The following is a 14,404-nucleotide window of genomic DNA, read 5'->3' as shown; positions in this document are numbered from 1 at the left end:
TATTTGCCATCTACGAGTTAGAGAAGAGGATACATACCCTTCTCCTCTCTGCTCGTGCAATAACCCAGTTTGACACCATTAACCCAGTTTAGCATAATCACGTGGTTTACACCAGTTAGCCTAATGCAAAAAGGAAGCTAGGCCTATAGGCTAACTGGTGTAACCCACTTCCAATCAGAGGCGGACAGAGTACACAGCTTCATTACTTGAGTAAAAGTACAGATACAGATACAGAAAAGTACAACAGTCAGATGTCTACTTAAGTAAAAGTACTGAAGTACTTGTTTTTAAAAGTACTTGAGTATCAAGAGTACAAGAGTAGCCTACATTTTCTAAATATTGCATTACTACTGCCACAGTGCTTACATTTATGTACAGAATCGTCCTACATGGAGTTATTGCTTGGAGCTTGGAGAATGTAAAAGGAATTGAAAGTAAAATCAAGTAATTTTCATCTTTTTACCATGTTGCCAGGGATGGGCAGTATTGCTAATACATGTATTTAAAATACATATTTCAAATACAAAATACTATTAGTATTACTATTACTACTATTAGTATTACTATTGAAGCGAAAATTATCATTAACTTTGAAATAGTTTAGCGAGGTGGGGCCACAGGTTGACACATTCCCGGGATGGACCTGCTGCGTCTTCATCCATTGTTCCGTCCATGGTTTCGTCTCTTATTTAAATCTGACCATGGAGTTGACTTTGGCGGAAAGCTGAAGGTGATTGCTGATAGGCTGTCCCAATCAGTGGCGCCTGCACAATCCAATCACGTTTGAGAGGTAAACAACAAATTGAGGGTTTCCGAGATTTTTTTCTTTTCCTTTTTTTTTTTTAGAAGTAACGGGTACTCACAGTTATGGATAGAAATGTAGTGGAGTAAATAGTACAATATTTGCCTCTCAAATGTACTTGAGTAAAGTCATCATGAGTACTCCCCAAAAATGATACTCAAGTAAAGTACAGATCCCTCAGAATTGTACTCAAGTACTCAAGCAAATGTACTGTCCGGCTCTGCTTCCAATGAATTATGCCAACAGGATATTCGACTCTAATAACTGTGTGACATGTTATTTTCTATATTTCTGATATGTTGCTGATTGGATCATAAACGGCCACAGCAATGAAGAAGTCAAGTCAAGTCAAGTCACGTTTATTTATAAAGCACTTTAAAAACAACAACAGCTGACCAAAGTGCTGGACAGGCAAGTTAGTATGACTTGGTAGACAACAAAAAAGACAACAAAAAGTGAGGATAACAATATTTACAGGCAAACAAACAAACAAATAAATACATAAGACAATCAGACTGTGTTAAACGCCAGGGCATAAAAATGGGTTTTTAGGTGAGATTTAAAAACCCTCAAGGAGGGAGCTAGGCGTATATGTTGAGGCAGCTCGTTCCAGAGCTTTGGTGCAATCACCGCAAAAGCCCGGTCCCCTCTGCTCTTTAGCCTAGAACGAGGCACAACCAGCCGGAGTTGGTCAGCAGACCTAGAAGCCCTAGAGGATGTCTGCACCTTCAGGAGATCTGCTATGTACAGTGGGGCCAGACCATGTAAAGATTTAAAAACAAATAAAAGAACTTTAAAATGTATTCTAAAATGGACAGGGAGCCAGTGAAGGGCTGCAAGCACTGGTGTAATATGCTTACACCTTCGTGTTTTGGTTAGAAGGCGGGCTGCAGCGTTCTGAACAAGTTGAAGGCGGGATAAAGAGGAACAGCTAATGCCCACATATAGGGCGTTGCAGTAATCTAGGCGGGAAGAAATAAAAACATGAATAGCCATCTCAAAGTTTTTGAGGGATAAGAAAGGCTTAACCTTGGATAAAAGCCTTAACTGGAAGAAGCTAGATCTTACTACTGTGTTTATCTGTTTCTCCATTTTAAAATTACAGTCTAAAATTACACCAAGGTTTTTTACAGTATCTTTAGCAAATGGCTCAAGGGGGCCTAAGTCACCCTGTGTGTCGCAAGCAGCACTGGGCCGAAAGACTATGACCTCAGTTTTATTTTCATTAAAATGTAAAAAATTTAAAGCCATCCAGGCTTTGATGTCCTCTAGACAAGCTAATAAAAGTTTAAAAGATTGGGGGTCGTTATATTTCAGGGGCATGTAGATCTGTGTGTCATCCGCATAGCAGTGGAAGGAGATGTTATATTTTCTAAGGATGGATCCTAAGGGGAGCATGTATAATGAGAACAGTATAGGCCCCAGAATAGACCCTTGAGGAACACCACAGGGAAGAGGCGCAGAGGGGGATACAGATCCATCCAGGCAGACAGAGAAACTTCTTCACTTCAAGGGAAGTGAAAGTGATTGATAATGACTGACTGACTCTATTATTGTGTTACATGCTCCAAATGTAAAGCACTTTGAGCTGCATTCTGTGTATAAAAGGTGCTATACAAATAAAGCTTATTATTATTATTATTATTATTATATTATTATTATAGCAGTGTCCAAAAAAATATAACTGATATAACTAATAAAATATAACTAATAAAAATAACTGAGTTATTGCGTGCACAGAGAAGAGAATGGTACTGTATATCCTCTTATCTAACACTGGGGTATATGTCAAATAAGCCAGTTTCCCAAAAATGTTCCTTTAGAGTAAGTAGAGTTAATTAGAGGTTTGCTATATTTACTTTCATTTGGTCATTTGGTTATGAGTTTTTTCCACCCGGTGAATTCAGAGATGGAATGCAGTGTGCTGTGTAGTGATGTGCAGTTCCCAAGTAAGGCCTGCAGATGAAGCCAAAACACCATTTTGTGAAGAAATGTTATCTGGATACATAGGTGACAAACATTCATTTTTATAACCACTGGATGGCAGCATGGTCCCAGTCTAGTTCTGTATGTGTGGTATATAGTATGCACTGAGAGGACCACATGCGTAGTAGTGAAAATGTATAGCATCCAGGGAAGTCCTCCTACCTTATAGTATATAACATATGGCGGTTTCTCTAACACTTACATAACACCACAATTGTGTATGCCAAGGGTATGGATTGTTGTAGTGAGATTTTGGCCAGGTTGCTCATAAGACATTTACTTGCTGTTAGTATGTGCCTGGTGCACTGTAATGCACAATGTGAAAATGTGATGCACTGTGATGTACTGTATAAATGTGATGAATTGGGGTGTCCACAATATTACACCACAGGATGCTAGTGTTTTTGTGTGTCTGTACCTATTGCAAACTAATGTCCTCTTTGAATGGGCGAGCTCTACAACATTTTGTATTACTGTAGCAGTGAGTGACATTTGGTCTGTCTCCTCTGATTCCTGAGTGTAAAACATATAGGTGGAACTAGTCTTACAGTACATGTATGCATTTGGCGTCATCTTTTACGGTCAGGATGAAGCCAGAATGCCAGTTTTCTGCTTTCAGTTCCGAGAAAGGTCTCAAATTAGATCGTATCAATGCATTTCCTAGAATTGACTTGATTTTTAGACCTAAAGCTTTTAATCACCAGTAAATCTATTCCATAGTAACCTCAATAAATCAACAGTATCTATCTGACAGCTCCAGATTTGTGATTGGCTCAATGTGTAACTAAGAAGGAAGACTTGTAGCTTGCTTAATGACCTCAGTTACAGTTGTTATTATTTGTGGCAAAACAGTATATGTGAAAACAGTCATTTTGTGAACAATATATCAATGTGGGGATGCTTTTTGTATACTAATATTGTAATCTAATCTATCTAACGATACTCAGAGTATCAGAACAGAGAGTTACCTATTGTAAGGAAATGTAATGCATTTGTCTACCGGAACAAATTAAATTACTATATTGTAGGCTATTGGGAAGTATTGGCATTTGGACAAAGAGGCACTGAAAGCTGGACCTTATTAAACCTTAGCTCAGTCCTTGTAATTTTGTTTTGCATTGCTGTGGCTATCCCATTCAAGAAGGAACCCAAAGTCATGGTGAAAGGGGGGAATTTTCCCTTATGAATGGGATTACGTATGAGGACCAGGGAACAGCATGCAATCTTTTCACTTAATCTCCAGCCTACCAATGACATTCATTATACTTTCTGACCGAGTGCTCGACGGGGCTCAAGTCAATCCAATTACAATTGCCCTCCCGTGACATGGGCAGGGACCCTCAGGTTAGCCCCTATTGTTTCACACAATGAACTGGTTCTTGAAGGAGTGTCTGACATTTCTGGCCCTACAAAAGTCATGTTTTTGTTTTGGCCTTCTGGAAATGTTCTCTTCTTTTCCAAAGTAGGCCTCTCATGTCTGTACATTTGTTTAAATCATGTGTATGCCAACATTTCAAGATGAGAGCCATGTCATGCTTTGATCTAAGATATTATTTGTTTAAATACACTTTTATGTTCAATGTGTCATGATTAAGCACAGATGGTTAGATCATAGTATCCCCAAAGCTGTGTTTTTAAACTCTTCTTAGAATATGACTTCAACCCTCAAAATTGAGAAGAAATAGGACTTTGGCACCAACTTATTGCCATAAAACAGCTATTAAAATCAAACTGATGAAGAATGTTAGCTCATTTTGACCGCTTTGTCGAGAGGGTCTCCAAGAATAGCAAAGCACTGTTGCCCATTTTAAACCCCTGGAAGTTAAGAATGATACAACTGTTTAGCAGATGGCAGCAGTTGAAACAAAAAAGCATTGCAGCAAAATATTTAGAACGTTGGTCTGTAGGTAAGTGATGTGGATGAGCTGAGATGAAACTGGTATCTCAACATGCTGAAGGGACATTGTGTCCAGGGACTTAGCCTTTGAAGGCCTACAGGGTGGAGTGCAGTGATTTACTTAGGGACCAGGTTTATGCCTCTTCACTATTTTATTTTCATTAGAAAAGTTATTTAACAGTCTTCTCTATCCATCTGTCTGGCCTCAAAAAATCAATGACCTAGATAAGAGGCTATGACTTCATGGGTCTAATCACTATGCTCACGCTCACTACTTTCTGGTCTTTGTGCTAGGCTGTTTATTACATTACATTACATTACATTTAGCTTCTTGACCAAAGTGACTTACATATGTCAGCTATTACAAGGGATCACATTGTCCCCGGAGCAACTTGGGGTTAAGTGTCTTGCTCAAGGGCACAGCGGTGGAAGCCGGGAATTGAACCGACAACTTTCAGGCTACTGCACGCTAGCCCAGCTCCTTACCCACTACACTACACTACCACCGCCCCCGTTTATACACAGTACATCAGCATAACTAGGTCCAGTAAACAGTATCAGCATTATGGGTGATGTGAACGGCAGAATCTGTCCATCAACAGGCTGATAAATGCTGGGACGACTCTAGCCCTGGTCTGGCCCAATCCTCCCAGAGTCCACTGATGTAAGGCCAGGGTGGTGTCGTATATGGATCCAACATTTCATCTCTTAAATGGTACACGTGAGATTTATATTGGGTGTTCCTCTGCACTCCCTGTTGTATTGTGTGTTATGTCCAGTGCAGTGAGTGCCGCACAGCCGGAGCAGCAATAACATTGGTCTGTGCCTTGGCTTTGGATGCGGCCAGAAAGGCTGCCAGATGAAAACGTGGGGAAAAAAGACTTAAGGGGACACCAGGCAAGCCTGATGCTTTTTCTCTACGAAACTCCCCCTCGCTCGGTCTGAAGCTCTTTTCCTTTTCTTTGCGTCTTCAGTCAAGGGTTCAGTTCTTCGCTGGCTCTGCCATTATACACATGTTTGCAACAATCGCTAGCGTTTCGTTAGCCTGCCTCTGTGCTGTAAACTGATCCTGCTTTGGTCGGCGGGTAGGATACACAGAACTTGCAAGTGGGATATTCTTCCTACAGGCAGTAGGGGCGGGCGAGAGAGCCTTCATTCGCCCTGTAATGAGTCATTTAACCATATACCGACTTACGAAGATGATTAATTAACACGAAATTAACACTTTCATATCTTAAAGGTTAGCCTTTTTCAAACAGAGATCCAGTGTATTTTACTGCACACCATTGTCATTCCATAAAACAGGCTCACTTCATCCCCTCCTTTACATTCTCGGGTGGCCAGCAGCCAAAACTGTAGACTTGTAACTAAGACAGAAGACGTCATCAAATCAAATTGCATTATATTTTCATTAGACCACAAATGAGAACCATCAGACTATTTATGAATAACTTTTATCAAATTAGCTACTGCTCACGTGTGAGCCATGCAGCCATCACCTCAAAGGCCTCCCCAAGGTATTTGCTCAGCTCTCTCCCACCAGCCTCTTGACCCTCTGAGTGCTTAGGCCATAGGGCTGATGCCCTGGTCAGCTCTTGTGGTGATCTGACCTTTCCTCTGCTTTGCCAGGACGTGAAATTAATTCACCATTTCCTTTGGAGGTATGATTTGAGGCCCAAGAACCTATACATTTTACATTATGAAATGATGGTCTCTACAGATTGGTTCTGTAAATATCTTTGCAATGGTCAGATTTCAGTATATATGACACAAGGTTTGTTGTGGCTCCTGTTTGTAGTTATAATCATTGTAGACCTGTACATGTCCATCGATTTGCCCCCTGTATCTAGATTTCACATGCCCCCGTCGTTGTAGGTGTCTACTGTGGGACTTATATATATATAATAATATAATATAGTGTGTGTGTGTTTGTGTGCTGAGTGTGTGTGTGTTTGTGTGCTGAGTTTCTGGTCTGTGACGGGAGGTGACTGGCAGTCAGACAGGCAGTGCTTGAGGGATCTCATCAAAAACAGAGCGCCCCCTCGGCATCCCAGGAAATCCGCCGCAGATGGACGCGATAGCATCAATTCCACTTCCTCTTGTGACAGAGCACAGAGGAGTATGTAACCAGTCCAAACAGGATTAGAGTGGGGATGGAGATGTAGCCCTGAGTCAGGGCAACACCGCACACAAACAGAGAATTCTCACTGCTGTGTGTGTTTGTGTCACGCATGGGCCTGAAGGGGTCAAGATTGCCATCTTGCAGCCAGTACACACACACACACACACACACACACATACACTCAGACATACATTCAGGCACACACACACACACACACACACACACACACTCAGACATACATTCAGGCACACACTCACACACACACACACACACACACACACACACATTCAGGCACACACTCACACAAACACACACACACACTCACACAAACACATACATACACACACACACATACACAAACACACACACACTCAGACATACACACACACACCACACTGATGTCCAGATCCTGCTGCCCCTGGTTTGTTAGTGTTCAGCACTGCCCGCGCTGTCATGGATGTTGATAGAGTTGTACACATGGGAAATGACTCCGATGTCACAGCCAACACACTTTTTTCAAGCAGGTTATGTAATGTAACTCTATCTGATTAGGGAGCTGATAAGTGGACACATTTGGCACGGCACTTACTGTATTTGATCCTTTTGGGTGTTTATTTTCTCCTTTCAAATGTTGTTCTGTTTACACAATCTTTTGGGTTTAATTGTTTTTTCTATGATGATAATGTATTGGCAAGCGATGAATCTGGGTTCAGATATACAGCAGATTGCTCTGTGCATAGCATGCAGTATGATAAAGATGGGGATTGTAAGGGACCGATCAGTGAGGCATGAGGACACAAGGAGGTTTGGTTCAAAATGGAGGGTTTTTATTACCCAAAAAATGATCAAAACTGACAAGGTCTACAAACTGATAATTAGGCCTATAAAAGAGGTCAACCAAAAGTATAATGACACTAAAGACACAACTGACGTGACGTAGACTGAACAAAAAACTGACCTGACACAATGAAACAAAAGGGAACATGTATATCGGCTTGGCCAAACCAAAGGACACAAAAAGTGGATACACTAAAGGCCAAATTCCCCCTTCGGGCACATGGCAGACGTGGTACGGTCTAATAGGTCGGTACCCAGACTTAGGTCCTCTCAGCCCTCAGCCACGCCTTTGCCCAACCAGGAAGGGAACGCCCCCAACGCTCAGCCCAGGTAACTCAAGACAAAAGAAACACATGATTAGCAACAAACAACTTATGTAACCTTACAGTGTTAAAATGTGTGCACCCATATAAAACAATGTAAGGCTAAAGTACAAAAACTAATAAAGTAAATAAATGAAACAAAATGTTGAGTGAGTTATTTGAATAGAATAGCACATATGACTGCAAACAATAAAATGTGCAGCAAATTCATGATGTACCAAAAGAAACTAATAATGTGCATTTGTAAAGTGAGGGCTTGTGTTACCATGTGTGGCTGTGACCATCACACCCCCGCTCCCCTTTAGGACTCTCGCTGGTACTGCGAGAGAGGTAGTCAGCTGTCAGGTTCTCTTTGCCTGGGATGTGCTGGATGCTGAAGCGGAACGGTTGGAGAGCCAGGTACCATCGGGTGATTCTTCCATTGGCATCCTTCATCTTCTCCATCCACTGGAGCGCCTTATGATCTGTCTCCAACGTGAACTGTCTACCCAGGAGATAATAGCGGAAAGAATTAAAGGCCCATTTAATAGCCAGAGCCTCCTTCTCTATTGTTGAGTACCGGACTTCCCGGGGAAACAACTTCCTACTCAAGTATAAGTATATATACTCTTTTGATCCCGTGAGGGAAATTTGGTCTCTGCATTTAACCCAATCCGTGAATTAGTGAAACACAGCACACAGTGAGGTGAAGCACACACTAATCCCGGCGCAGTGAGCTGCCTGCAACCACTGCGGCGCTCGGGGAGCAGTGAGGGGTTAGGTGCCTTGCTCAAGGGCACTTCAGCCGTGGCCCACTGGTCGGGGCAACCCTCCGGTTACAAGTCCAAAGTGCTAACCAGTGGGCCACGGCTGCCCAAATGCTTACTTATGTAAGCGATTGGATGACGGTCCTCCGGGGGCCCCTGGAGAAGCACGGCTCCCAAGCCCATGTCGGAAGCATCAGTCTGCAAGATAAATGCACCATTGAAGTCAGGACTGAACAAAACTGGCTGCTTACTCAGTGACTGGCGGAGATCATGAAACGCTGCCACCGCTTCCTCCGTCCATTGGATCTGATTTGGGTTCCGGGTTCCCGTCATGTCGGTGAGAAGCGCTGCCCTGGTGGAGAACTGAGGGATGAAGCGGTGGTAGAAGCCAGCCATACCAAGAAAAGAGCGGAGCTGCTTCCTTGTCTGTGGTAAAGGACATGACCCTATGGCTTGGACCTTGCTGACCTGTGGTCGTATTGACCCGTTCCCCACTATATGGCCCAGGTACTCCGTCTCAGATGCTGCAAAGACACACTTGGATGGATTGACAGTCAGCCCAGCAGAGCGGAGACGACCCAGGACAAGGCTCAGATGTTCCAGGTGCTGGTCCCAGCTATCACTGTGAAGGACTATATCATCTAAATATGCAGCTGCGAAATCAGAAAAATCACAGAGCACCTGGTCCATTAGCCTCTGAAAACTGGCTGTGGCCCCATGGAGCCCGAATGGTAATACAGTGAACTGAAACAGCCCCCACGGAGTCCTGAAAGCTGTTAGGTCCCGGGACCGCTGAGTCAGAGGGACCTGCCAGTAACCCAACAAAGTAACCCAACAAAGATAAATGGTAGTTAAGAATTTTGCTTTTCCTAAACGTTCTAACAAGTCATCAATCCTTGGTGTCGGATAAGAATCGAATTGGTAAACGGAGTTGAGATACCTGAAGTCTTTTTTCGGCACAAGGACTACAGGGTTGCACCATTCACTTTTGGAAGGCTCTATGACGCCCTGGGAGGGCATGACATCCACCTCCCCCTTCAGTGCCGTCAGCAGGCGTTCTGGGATCCTGTAACTGAGACGTTTTGGAGAAGCACCTTCTTTAAGAACGATATCATGGACAACGAGATCAGTCCTCCCTGGACTCTCCCGGAACACCTCAGGACTGCAGATCCCCCTCACCTGGAGCTGTTGACCCTCTGAGAGGTGGCTGAGAGGACGTTTACACGACACCGCCGGGTGGATTTTCTCTTACCGCTTTCACACCTTTAACGACTCCGGCAAAAAAAAACCTTGCGTGTACACACAGAGGTGTAACCGGCTAAATGTGCTGTAGTGCATATGCCAGACCAGTCGATGGCACCGCTGTGCAGAAGCTTCACGACAATTTCGCGTGAATCGCGTAGGAGAAAACATTGTTGAAACAGTTTGTTAAGCCAGAGAATGTCTAATAAGTGCTCTGGTTAAGCTGTCGCATGAAATAAGGAGACTACAGACAATTCGGTTTTCAATTCAACTGTTAAACTAATAAAGTTCATTTTCAAGGTATGTGACTGCTATGTGAAATTTCAAATACTTAGCCTAAGCATTGCATTAGGTCTGAGCACCACTGGAGAAAACACTAACATGCAGTAAGCTAATGTTTAACTAAGTTAAGCTAACGTGTGCTTCTAACTTAGCCACTAAAGGCTGATAGGCTACATTGTGCACATAAATCATGACAGGAGAAAGAAAAACATTTTAATATGATAAATACTGTAAATGGTTTGGTTTGTTTTGACAAGCAACATGTCAGGTTGAGTGCAGTGGCTGAGTTGAGAGGTGGGGCTATGTCGTCATAAAGTTGCCGGCTTCGCACCTACAGGCGTCTATATGGCGAAAGTTAGCGGGCGGTTTCAAAAGTTCCCACTTCGGAAACCGGTTTCAAATAGGGCTGGGCGATATATCGGTATTACAACTACGACCGATATATTTTTGAAAACGATATGTAGTTGAGACAATATCGTAATACCGGTATTATGTCAAATAATGGGCCATTTTATCAAAGCCACTTGCTCTTCTGTGTTCAGACCATTCAGATTGCCGCAGCTCTGCTCAACTGCGCCGCCTTTGCGCGGTGCACGCTCTCCCTCGCAGCACTACAAACTTTCAAACATGACGGACACTGAGTCAGATTTTGTTTACCTTGATCAGAGGTTGGTGCTGATGCCTATGCCGTTCGGCACATGAACGGCTAGACCGAGAATTCTCGTTGTGAAATCAAAATTCCACTGGAGCTCCAAGCGGTTTTGTACACGCAGATTTAAGTTACAACACTGTTTAGCAGCTACAGCTCTTCGACTCACGGTAAAATGTCATTTTTGGTACATAGCCTAGCTAATTTAAATACACTGATGAATGCTTGCGTTTAGCGACAGTAACAGATCTAAAGTCCTCAGGGAGACAACCTAAACGCTGATTTTATTAAGAGGATATGCACGCGACTCGCGAGCAGTTAGGGCATCATTTTTTATGATTCCTGAAACCCCATTCAATCGCGCATAGGGATTTTTCTTACTTAACCGAACATGCAAAAATGAACGCGATACAAAACGACGGTAGCGTCTATCACACTCTTGATGAGTGACTCAGTTACGTTGTTTAAGTAGACTAATTGTTTAAAACTATTTTTGTTATTGATAGCAACATGTCTAGGCCATCATAGTCTACATTTGCTTGTCATCTAGGCCCTATCAAACCCTTACAGGTAAAAAAACTGCATTGTGTGACAAACCTGCAGGTTTTTTCAATATTGTTGTGCCCAAAATAGCCTATTGCATTGTGCAGTACAATGTAGGCCTGCGTTGTCAGTCAGGGTCAACTTTTGGTCTTTTGTTATTTGCACAGCTTTATCAGAGCAACTGTAGCCTATGCCTATTGTAGGCATAGGCTACATATGTTATATATGTATGTTATTGTTTACACTTTCTTGCACAGCTCTGTTAGAGCAGTCTGAAATTAATATAATTAAAACTGGCTGTGTTGTCATAAGTTGTGTTGAGTGAATATATGAAGCACTTCGCTCTTTCTGTTTGAAATATCAATATCGTATCGATATCGTATATCGCCAATCAGCCCCAAAATGTCGGGATATCAGTTTTGGTCCATATCGCCCAGCCCTAGTTTCAAAAGCTATCGGTTTCAGTCTCCTAAACTGTCGGCGTCGTGTACATGCAAGGCGTAACCGTTAACAAAACCTCAAAACATCCCCTAAGATTGAAGTTCACCGGATCACCAGCAGGGGGTAAGTACTGTTCATCTACCTCTTCTTCCAGTATACTTCTAACCAGCATTACATCTATGCTCTTTTCAGGTCGCTGCACCCACTCCTTCAGGAGGTTTACGTGCAACACCCTACTATGACGTGACTGACCTGGAGTCGAGATCTGATATGTAGCCAGCCCAAGTTTCTTCTGCACCTCGAATGGGCCTTGCCATCTTGCTAGCAGCTTGCTGTCACTGCTTGGGAGAAGCACCAACACCTTCTGGCCAGGGCTGAAGGATCTTTGGCGGGCTTTCTGGTCATACCAACCCTTCTGTTGCTGCTGGACCTCCGCCATATGTGCTTGGGCAAGCTCACTCATCTTCTGCAAACGCTCCCGCATCTGTACAACATAACATAGGACACAACATTAACAGCCTTCTCTCTCCCCTGGTCACCCTCCCAGATCTCCCTTAACAAAGACAAAGGCCCTCGGACTTCATGCCCATAGAGGAGTTCGAACGGAGTGAAACCCGTTGAGGCCTGGGGGACTTCACGGTATGCGAAAAAGAGATATGGCAGCCAGAGGTCCCAATCTGTACCACTGCTGCTGACGAACTTCCTCATGATCTGCTTCAGGGTCTTATTGAAGCGTTCTGTCAGCCCGTCGGTTTGTGGGTGGTATGGCGTTGTTCTCAGGCTCCTGATTCCCAGCAATTGATAGACCTGCTTTAAGAGAATTGACATGAAGTTAGTTCCCTGGTCAGTGAGAATTTCTCGTGGAAAACCCATTCTTTTTTTTTTTTTTTTTTTTGAACACTTTATTGAAAGGTTTTCCAAAATACAATAATATGACACAATCAAACAAGATATCTCAACCGGATTAAAAGGGAACACATACAGACAGAATGACAATACAGATACAAACACAGACCATAAAGGACTGCAGTAACAAAAAAAAAAAAAAACCACAACAACAAGAACACAAATGTGTGCACAAGCTCCATGCGCTTTTTAGTGTAGAACAGTTGGGGGAAGGGGAGAAATTATGCCAGTGTTAGGTTTTCTACACAGCTAATGAATACAGACCATGTTTTATCAAATCTTTTATATGAACCACCCAGATCCGATCTTAACTTCTCTATTTGAAGGGCCATCATAACATCATGTACCCACTGCACAAATGAAGGAGGATGAGTAGCCCTCCATCTAAAAAGAATTAGCCTGCGGGCTAGAAGTGAGGAGAATGCAATAGCATTTGATAGGTATTTGTTAAGCTTATATTCTTCTGGAGTAATTCCAAATATTGCTATGTATGGATTAGGTTCAATTGTTTTTTGGCAGATTTCTGTATATACCTCAAATATCGATGTCCAAAAGTCGTTTAGTGAGTTACATGCTAAAGTATAAGCAGTGAAAATTTTTTAATTGAATTAAGCGGTGCCGGATACATATGGATGATGAGTAGATATACCTAATGGCTTCATCCCAGGTGGCTTCTGGGATGTCAACACTAAGGTCCTCTTCCCATGCAGTTTTCCTCCTGATTAGTGATGGGGGGTTAATCTGTTGAATTATGTCATATACTCTGGAGATATGACCTTTTAGGTTTCCTGTGACGTGTAGGCATCCTGCTAAGTGGGAATCTGGTGTGAGATGAGGAAATGTACTGAAATTTATCTTGGTAAAGTTTCTCACTTGTAGGTATCTGAAAAAGTGAGTTTGAGGGATGTTAAAGTTCCTGACTAATGTGTCAAATGACATGAAAATGTTATCAATAAAGAGATCTCTGAAAAACCGTATGCCCTGCCTCCTCCAGAATGTGAACACTCAATCAATTTGTGATGGGAGAAACAGGGGATTTGATGTTATAGAAATAGATGTCAGTGTTTGTTTACAATCAAAGTGCTGCCTACATTGAAACCAAATTCGAATTGTGTTGTGGACTACTGGGTTCTTAGCACAGCTTTGTAAATTCATTGGGAGAGTGGAACTGATGAGAGATATAGGTGAGATAGGAAGGCTAGAATGCAGCTCCATAGTAGCCCATGTAGGACCTTCACCAGATTGAAAGGTAGAGAGCCAAATGGGTAGTTTTGTAATGTTTGATGACCAATAGTAGTGTAGGAAATTTGGCAATGCCAAACCTCCTATTTTCCTTGAACCCTGTAAATGGGCTTTGTTGATTCGTGCTATTTTGTTATTCCAAATAAAAGCTGATATAATTTTGTCAAGTTTCTTAAAAAAGGATTTAGGTAGAAATATTGGAATCATCCGGAAGAGATATAAAAATCTAGTAAGTACTATCATTTTGACAGAGTTAATCCGACCAGCAAGAGAAATAGGGAGAGTCGACCATCGGGTCAGGTCCTGTTTAGTGCGTTCCATTAGGGGGTTAAAGTTATTTTTTAACAAGGCCTTGAAGGTGCGTGTGATCTGTACCCCCAGATAGG

The 14,404-nt window shown here is 42.6% G+C and overlaps 1 long non-coding RNA gene across 1 annotated transcript in view; it reads left to right on the top strand.

Moving 5' to 3' along the window:
• The window catches only part of LOC125307179, a 28,742-nt gene extending 14,991 nt beyond the window's left edge, over positions 1–13,751 (top strand). Inside the window, exon 2 of the long non-coding RNA XR_007195667.1 lies at positions 12,063–13,751. This is a non-coding gene — a long non-coding RNA (uncharacterized LOC125307179). The remainder of the gene's footprint in view (positions 1–12,062) is intronic.
• Positions 13,752–14,404: the final 653 nt, after the last annotated feature.

The sequence above is a fragment of the Alosa alosa genome, chromosome 14, assembly GCF_017589495.1.
Source record: "Alosa alosa isolate M-15738 ecotype Scorff River chromosome 14, AALO_Geno_1.1, whole genome shotgun sequence".
NCBI classification, from domain to species: Eukaryota; Metazoa; Chordata; class Actinopteri; order Clupeiformes; family Clupeidae; genus Alosa; species Alosa alosa.
This window is presented reverse-complemented; position numbering and strand designations above follow the sequence as displayed.